Source organism: Halichoerus grypus, chromosome 6, assembly GCF_964656455.1.
Source record: "Halichoerus grypus chromosome 6, mHalGry1.hap1.1, whole genome shotgun sequence".
Classification (NCBI taxonomy): Eukaryota; Metazoa; Chordata; class Mammalia; order Carnivora; family Phocidae; genus Halichoerus; species Halichoerus grypus.
The window spans coordinates 136,456,296-136,465,294 of NC_135717.1; the positions used below are offsets into that span (position 1 = coordinate 136,456,296).

General features: G+C 39.2%; 1 pseudogene; it reads right to left on the bottom strand.

Moving 5' to 3' along the window:
- Positions 1-3,416: 3,416 nt before the first annotated feature.
- Positions 3,417-4,542, bottom strand: LOC118538740 (hsc70-interacting protein pseudogene; annotated as a pseudogene).
- Between the last annotated feature and the right edge of the window lie 4,457 nt (positions 4,543-8,999).

Here is an 8,999-nt window from a genome sequence, read left to right on the forward strand (position 1 = left end):
GAAGTTACATTATCTTTAATGACCTCTTCTTGGTTACTTTCACTGTAAGCACATGCCCGAAGCACAGACTTAAAGGGAGACAACATCAGCCCCATCCTCATGGAGAGACTATCAACATCCTATTGGATGAAGAGTGTATGAGAAGGGAGATCAAGTTGCAACTATTTTGGAGTTTACTGACAGAGAGGGGAAGCAAGCAGTGCACTTTCAAGTAGTTTTTTAAAGTAAATATGTGCAGATAAAATGAACATTAACTGGATTGTACTTTTCTTAAGACTCTTGTTTTTAATCTGAGTTGAAGCCACGGTGAATTTTAGAGATCCATGCAAAACAAAACAAATGAATCTATGATAAACAAGAACGAATGCTGGATAGTGGTGAAGGACATGGACTCTGACACCAGATTTCTGAGATCCAGTCCTGGTGCCAGCACTCACTAGCTGTTGGACCTCAGGCAAGTTATCCTCCCTATGCCTCAGTTTCCTCTTCTGAAGGGTTATAATAATGTCTGATAATTCATGGCCATTTGATAAGTTAATTTTGTATGGAATAGTGCCAGAAATGTCATAAGCACTATAATCTAGAAAATTAAAAACCTTACATGAATACCTGTAAATCCAGTCAGCAAAAAACTGAGAAATGCTAGTGTTTATAATCTTATGCACTAACTGTTTATTTTCTCTGTTCCAATCACTTTCCAGTAGTGCAAACTGGGCATCCTAACATAGCAAAGCCATCATCAATAGCAAATTCTACAGAGATCTCCCCAAAGTAGATATATTGTAGCTAATGAGTTAGCTAAAACACTTCCCGGGATAGAAATAGTTAAACAGCACAGTTATGTCTAGCCTGATTCTCCGATAAAGTTCATAAGTATGCATGTGGAAGTAAGAGGGAGATCATCTATTTATTCTCCTCTAAGGTAGTGACAAGAATTCCTCTACTGGTGAATTTGCAATTAAAATATTCTCTATCCCAGGCACAAATATTCAGCTTTATCTGCTGTCTGCACTCTGTCCATTACATAAACCTTGCAGAAATAAATGACATTCCTTTGTGCCACCATTCCTACCACATAAATTGTCATTTTAAATGGCAAGAGATTAAGAAACCTCTGAATAGTGAGTTTTCTGACATTTCCAGGGTAAATAAATTGCAGTGAGAAAAATTAATTCCTTTACCAAAGGAATGTTATCAGTAATCTTGCCTAAATTGAGAGCAATGCCATCCATGGAACTACACACAAACATTACATAATATGTTTAGGATTCAGAATCCTACCAACTAATATTTGGCATAAGCATTTATTGTCAAAGGAGAAAGGAAGGGATTCATCTCAGTGATATATAAAAATGAAACTAAGGCAGAGCCGTAGGAGGGAGAAGAATTTTTTTTTTTTTTTTTTAAATGCTGATCCGTATGGACTCAAACATGCAAAGGCAAGCAAGAATAGATTTTAACAAAAATATATATGCTCTCAAAAAATACTCATTTATTTAAGAAATAAATACATATGAGGGATTTATGATGAGCCAGGCATTCACAAGACACTGAATATAATGGCAAACTGAAACTTATATGGTCTCTACCTTCATGGAGCACACAGTGCAGTGAGAAATGCATTTAATAATCAAATAATCACATGAATCATCACAGAACTGCAGATCTGGTAAAAATTACAAAGTCGATTTAATAGGAGGATTTGCTCTAGTGTGTTAGGAAACTAAGTAAAATTAACTTGGGAAATGGGATGTGGGAGGCTGGGTTGCTCCACCAGAGCGAAGGCATGTTTAAAAGCCCCAGGAGTAGAGGGAGTTGGGTGTGCTGAGGACCTGGGATTGCCAAGGGGCAGTCAGTTACCAGAGGGGAAAAGTGTAGGCTGACTGAGGCTGACAGGCAAGAAGGTGGCAGACTGTGCTATTATGCTATTTACATAATTTCCCTTGATGTCACTAAATTTATTTCTTTGATGATGGTGAACTCTGCAGTGCCTTTGGAAGAGTATTCCCCTAGAAATTGAAGTTCATGTTAAGGATTCTTTTTTTGCTTCTCCTTAAAACATTTGAAAGTCTTTAAAGGGCTTGAAGCAAAAGAGATTAATATCCAGGCTTGGATTTTGAAAATTCTCCCTGCCCTTTAGCTAGCAGGGAACAAGAGTAGATGTGAGGAAACCAGCAATGAGATCATTATAATACAGGGAGAAGTAAATTAAACTAGCTTTTGGATAGTTGAGATAGAAAGACATACACCCAGAATTATATTATCTTTCCCTAAGACTTTTTCCTAATGGCGCTGTTACTCACCTGGGTACCAAAGAAGGCCAAAGTCATTATAAATTCTGCTCTTGTCCTTCATTTCCAATATCCAGTGGCCTCTTAAAGAGCTCTCAAATCATCTGTGTTCATGCCTTCATCAGTTAATGACCTGACTTGCTGTGAGTTTCCTCTAATTTTGCATCTTCATATAAGAATGAACCTTGGGGAGGGCGCCTGGGTGGCTCAGTCGTTAAGCGTCTGCCTTCGGCTCAGGTCATGATCCCAGGGTCCTGGGATCGAGCCCCTCATCGGGCTCCCTGCTTGACGGGGAGCCTGCTTCTCCCTGTCCCACTCCCCCTGCTTGTGTTCCTTCTCTCACTGTTTCTCTCTCTGTCAAATAAATAAATAAAATCTTAAAAAAAAAAAAAAAAAAAAGAATGAACCTTGGGGAGGGAGGTGGAGTTTGCAAGACAATTGGACAATTCCTCAAATGACTTTGTATGATCGCAGCTTTGTACGGTGGAACTATGTATGGCACAACTTCTTACTAATAGTTCCAGATTTGGGCTGAAGTAATCAACCCAAAATAGTATTACTACAACCAAACAAGAAAAATTACTAATGAAGAGATGAGAAGCCAATGATGTTCTGAGTTAAGAGTGGGCAGACATGCAGCAGTTTGGAGCTTTGATTGGAAAGTAAGTTTATGAGTCAGAGCTCTTTTGAGTCTAAGAAATTGAAACACAACTCAGTCTGGCTTATTTACCAAAAGGAATTTTCATGTACTAGAAAGTCTATAACTAGATGGACTTCAGACATGACTCTATTGTCTATTGAGGTTGTAAAATTATGTCTTTAAGAAATGACATCTTCCCATCTGGTTTTTGTTTTGTTTTTTTGTTTTAGGGACTAACACACCCTTTTAATATGTTTTTAAATATTTTTAAGGTTTAAAAAGTGTTTAAAGTTTGCAATTCCTAGTAGGAAAACATTATCTGAATGAATACCCTAATGGCAAACCACTATAGAATGTTTCAGTTGCATGTGCGGCAGAGGGGTAGGGATTCTCTTCACAGTACCCCATCTTTCTTCATGAGAAGGTCAGAGGTGCACTGGTTTGTATTATTGCGACATCCATTAGGTGGTCAATGCTTTTCCTTCAGCAAGGGCTTTATTTGTCAGAAGGGCATTATGCTTGACCTCCAAATTTGGCTGACAATTTACTGATGAGATTCATAACCTTTGGATTGCTCTGATATTTTGACATATTCGCTGGGTTCTGGGCCACATCCTGGAAGGCCACCATAACTTCTGGATCCTGCATGGCTGCAAGAACCTCTGGATCACTAAGAATTTCATTGAGCCCAGGCATTCCAGGCATTCCCCCCTGCCATTCCAGGCATTCCTCCAGGAAAATTACCAGGCATTCCCCCAGGAAAGCCACCTGGGAAAGAGCCATACTGAGCTCCTGATTGTCTTCTGGCTTCTTTCTCCCTCTGGGCTCTCTCGTGTTCTTCCTGAGCCTTCTTAACCCTTTCTATTCTTTCTTTAATCTCTCACTCTTCATGTTTTCGCTCATACTTTCTCCAACGTTCAGCAATTTTCTGGGCCCTCGGTTGAACTTCTTTCAGCATTGCACTAGCATCTTCATCGTAATCCAGTTTACAAGCAAGGGCAAGATCATGTGCTGCTTCTTCCCAACGGCCCAGAAGTCTGTGTGCTTTCCCTCGCCACTTATAAGGTTGAGCTGAATCAGGATTTATTTCAATAGCTCTGTCAGTCTCTAATGGCAGCATTTGGCTTCTGTAATTTGGTGAGGACACTGGCTCTTTTGGCATACAGAATGGCCAAGCGAGGATTCAGTTTGATGGCATCTGTGAACAAGTCAATGGCTTTCTGTAGTTCACCATCATTTAGGGCATCAGTGGCAGCCACTTTTTTATCATTTGCCTGATCCATCATTTCCTCGGTTATCTCTACATTTTCATCTCCCATTTCTTGAGGGGCATCAGTATCTTGTCCATTCACACCTTCATTGTCAATTTCTAGATCACTTTCCTCACTTGATGGTTCGTCTGTCTATGTTTTTCTCCGCCTTCTTACTATCTGTTTTTTCTTCCTTGATATTGTCTTCTGATTTAGTTTTATGAGGGGCAGGTGGTATTTTAACCCCCATGCTCTCCACCCACTCCCGCAGGAAGCGCATTTCCTTGGTGTGCAGAACGCTCGGATCCTGCTTACACATTTTCACGAAGGCCCGAAGCTTGCTCACTTTGTGGGGATCCATGGTCCAGAGGCAGTGGCAGGCGGCAGGTGCGGCTGCGGTTGCGGCTGGATTCCAGGCGCGGGTACTAGCTCAGCGTGATTGTGTGGAAGGGGCTCCCCAGCTGTTTTCTTCTATATTGGCTTGAATCTGAGAAGGCTCTCCCCGACAAAGTAACAAGGATAGTCAATATCAAATAGACTTGCATTTTATGATTTGTTAAACTCCGAGAAAAAGAGTGTGTTTCTTTTCTGATAGTGCCTTGCAAAATTCCTGAGGCTAATTATTCTTGGCTTGGAATAAAGCACACGTACATCCTTGAATCAGTTACTGAGAATCTAATTGACCAGACCTGCAAGCCCAACCATTAATACATGAATTTAGAATGAAGGAGTAGTGGGTACACAGAGAAAAGAATTGAGTTGTTTTTATGAAAAAAAGGGAATATAGAAAGGCAAAACTAACTTGAGTCCACTACAAAAAAAAAAAAAAGCATAAATAAATCCATTGATGGCAGAGCAGTAATGGCTTTGCTCCCCTCATTTGTAAGTTAAAAGGTAACTGAATCATTTTGAGTTAGGTCATGGAAATGAAATGGACAGTTAACTAATATCCCTCTCTCTAAGTTTCTCTACCTAAGAAATCCTCTTCTCATGCAGAGCTGTATTATAAAACAAAGATAGATCGTATCAGTCCTATTTTTAACATACACAATGAAGTCCTCTTGTGACAGAGTCTCAACATTACCTTAGCTCAAACTCTTGTCTAAAAAGTGCATTTAGGTTTCAAATAAATGTAGTGTTTTTTTTTTTTTTTTTTTTTTTTTTCCCTACTTGGCTAATCAATCTAAAGATCCGTTTCAGTGGTCACTATTAATTTCCAACCCAATGTAGTTATGTCAAACCTAAGACTTGTGGGGGTTTAATAGGAAAAATATTAGGAAACCTATTAAACATTACTAAGTCAAGTGACTAAGTAGAGAATCTCTCATCATAATAGCTTTTTTTAAACTCTGATGCTCCTTTTCCTTGGGATATAGCTTTAGGTCTAACAGAGTAATTCTAAGCCAAGAGAACACAAGAGAACCCTCTGATCTAGTTCATCGAGTCCTTCACAAACACCCAAACACTGTTCACTTCCTCACCAAATAACAAAATAGGCCCAAAGAAATATTTAATTTGATTAGGCTTTTCTCTGTCAAGAATGAACAATAATAACTTAACTTCTGTTCTGCCAATCATTGTTCCTTCCTTCATCCTTATTAGTAACTAATGACCTTCTTTTGTCATTACTATTAACAATTGCATCTTTTTTAAGAAACTTTCTATAACCTCATTTATACAAGAAGAATTAGAAGTGACCTAACTTTGCACAGAGCTCCTAGTTAGACTTCTATAAAAGAACATATTTTTCTGGGTTTTAATTGCCTTTTTTTTTTTTTTTTTAGATTTTATTTATTTATTTGACAGAGAAAGGCACAGCAAGAGAGGGAACACAAGCGGGGGGGTGGAAGAGGGAGAAGCAGGCTTCCCGCGGAGCAGGGAGCCCGATGTGGGGCTCGATCCCAAGACCCTGGGATCATGACCTGAGCCGAAGGCAGACGCTTAATGACTGAGCCACCCAGGCGCCCCTTAATTGCCTTTTAATCAATCTGCATGTTCTCTCAGATCAAGGGCGCATTTTTTTTTCATTCCCAGAACCTTGCAAGATATATACTCAGTGCATCTTTTGGATGGATAAATGAATGGATGATAGACAGATTGATGATAGGGTGGATGCTGTTATTGCCCTCTTTGCCTTCCTTTACAAGATATGCCACAGTGCTTCCATTTCACACTGTTGAAAGTGTTGGCCCAGATAACATTTCGTAGCTACCCCTTTCCTTGAGAATTGTCGAGATTTGTTTCTATGCCCTTCAAATCTCAGACTTTGGCCAATGATTGACTGGTGTGGAATAATTGCCTCAATGTAAGATTAATTCTATTGTGCAGTTTGTGCTACAGAACATCCCTCATGGATCAAACTGCAGCGAGTTTCCTGGACAGCTACAACCATGCTTAGATTTCTCCCTTCTTTGACCTGATTCCCTACTTAGCTTTTGCTGAGAGCACCCTCATAAGAAATTATTTGTACAAGAATTCCTCATGTCTGATTCTACTTCTAGAGAAACTGTCCAAAGATAGATGAATAGATTAATGAAGAAGAGAGAGAAAGAACCAATCTCAGCATACATGTGCAACACTACGCTTAAATATATATATGAACCTCTCATACCCTTTTTAGTATCACAGCGTTGATCTGTAAATTTCCATATAACCAATGAAATTATTGTTCAACAAACCCCTCTAGCCCAAAGAAAGTATTTGTGTTACAAAGTAGATGCAATAATATGTAGTAAATAAAAACGTCAAGAGAGGAGAGTCCTAAAAAATTATTTCATGTATCTGGGTAATCTTTTTTCTCCTGTAATGGAAGGTAATTCTCATTATCTGTTGGATAAATTTCAATAACCTTTAGTACTGCAGGCTATGAGGGCTAAGAAATACTGAACCACAGAAGAAAGCCCAAGACTTCCAATGGCAGACACAAAATTCCAGTGGGAAATGTCACATAGTGTGCTATAGGTCAGGTTTTTTCCAAGACAAACTGATGAGATGCAGATCTGAATGCAGGAATTTTGGAGGATGTGCTCTCAGGAACACTGCCTGGAAAGGAGAGAAGAAACAGAATTGAGCAGATGGAGAAATTGAACTGCTGATACAATTGAGACAGAAGTCTCAGGCAATCCCATGGGTCTCTGAAACAGGAATGGTTCTCAGCGGAAATGTAATGAATAGAGAGAAGGGGTGGCAACTTCGTACCCCAGCATGGACCAGTCATTGTGTGGGCTACTCCTAGAGAAGAGATATGACCTTGGCCGAGGCTGTTCCCAATTGCAGGAAGGGATTCAGCTAAAAGCCTTTGGATGCCTACATTCTAGTGGCAGGAGGATCTGGGCAGCACCCAACAATTTCCACTACATCTGAGTGTGTGTGTGTGTGTAGCACCTGTGTATTTCAATGTCCTAGCCTTCCCTGTTAAAAAGACAGATACATCTTTTTCTGTATACCTCCTTCTGCAACACACATACACACAATCAAAACCTTCTCAAGGGACTAAAATCCAAGCAACATTTGTACAATAATGGTGTTGTTATTCTCATAGCTTTATCCCATGGGGACATTTACAATCTCCCTTAGTAAAATTCTAACTATAACTGGAGCAGCAGAGAAGCATGTTTTCCACCAGATTGGTGTAATCCTTTCTCATCAGAAGCTATTAAGATTTGCCTAACTCAGTCTTGCATTTTAAACCTTGTTTGACTTTCAGCTAGAAATATCAAACCATTTCAAAAGCAGTCTCCATAAAGAATCAAAATAATGTCTGGTGACAAGCTAATGGGTTCATGCAAAATCCCAGTTTTATACAGGGTGAAAAATAAATAAACTAAATTCCTCTTATTAAGGTTTTTGTGCAGAATGAACATATTAAAATTATATAAAAACTTTTCCCACTGACTAGAGATTGAAAATCCCCAGGAAATGAATAATTTGATTTGTAAAATTTTAACAAAAATATCCTAAATGTTCACAACCTAACACTAGCTATAATTGAATTTAGTTTTTTTTTTTTTAAAGATTTTATTTGACAGAGAGATAGAGAGAGGGAGCACAAGCAGGCAGAGGGAGAGGGAGAAGCAGGCTCCCCGCTGAGCAGGGAGCCTGATGTGGGGCTCCATCCCAGGACCCTGGTATCATGACCTGAGCCAAAGACAGACACTTAACCGACTGAGCCACCCAGGTGCCCCTGAATTTAGTTATTTTTACCTGCAATATGTGTCTCTAAAATTTAAATAATTTATCAAAACTAAGTAACATTTGTGTCATCCACCATATAATCTCACTAGAAAATTATTTTCATATATTACTGCTAGGTTTGCACATTCTCTTCTCACAGAACTTCTGGTGCATGAAACTGAATTTTCTCTGAAGCCACATTCTCTGAGGACAAATTATATGTTTATGGCATTGATTGTAGTGATGGTTTCACAGATGTAAATTTACCTCCCAAATCATTAAATTGTATACATTAAATATGTATACATTTTGTATGTCTATCATTCCTCAGTAAAATGTTTTTTTAAAGGAACTAAAGATTTAAGTTCCATACAGAGAATCTCTCTATTTGCCACTGCATTCCTAGCAGTCTCCCCAGTAACCCTTAGCAGGCAGAACAATTGTTCTGTTTTGTTTTGTTTTGTTCTGTTCTGTTCTGTTTTTTAAGTAAGCTCCACACCCAGCGTGGAGCCCAACTCGGGGCTTGAAACTCACGACCCTGTAATCAAGACCTGAGCTGCAATCAAGAGTCAGATGCTTAACCAACTGAGCCACCCAGGTGCCCCCAGAATAGTTTTTATCTGAAGTTGCGAGGCCACAGGATAA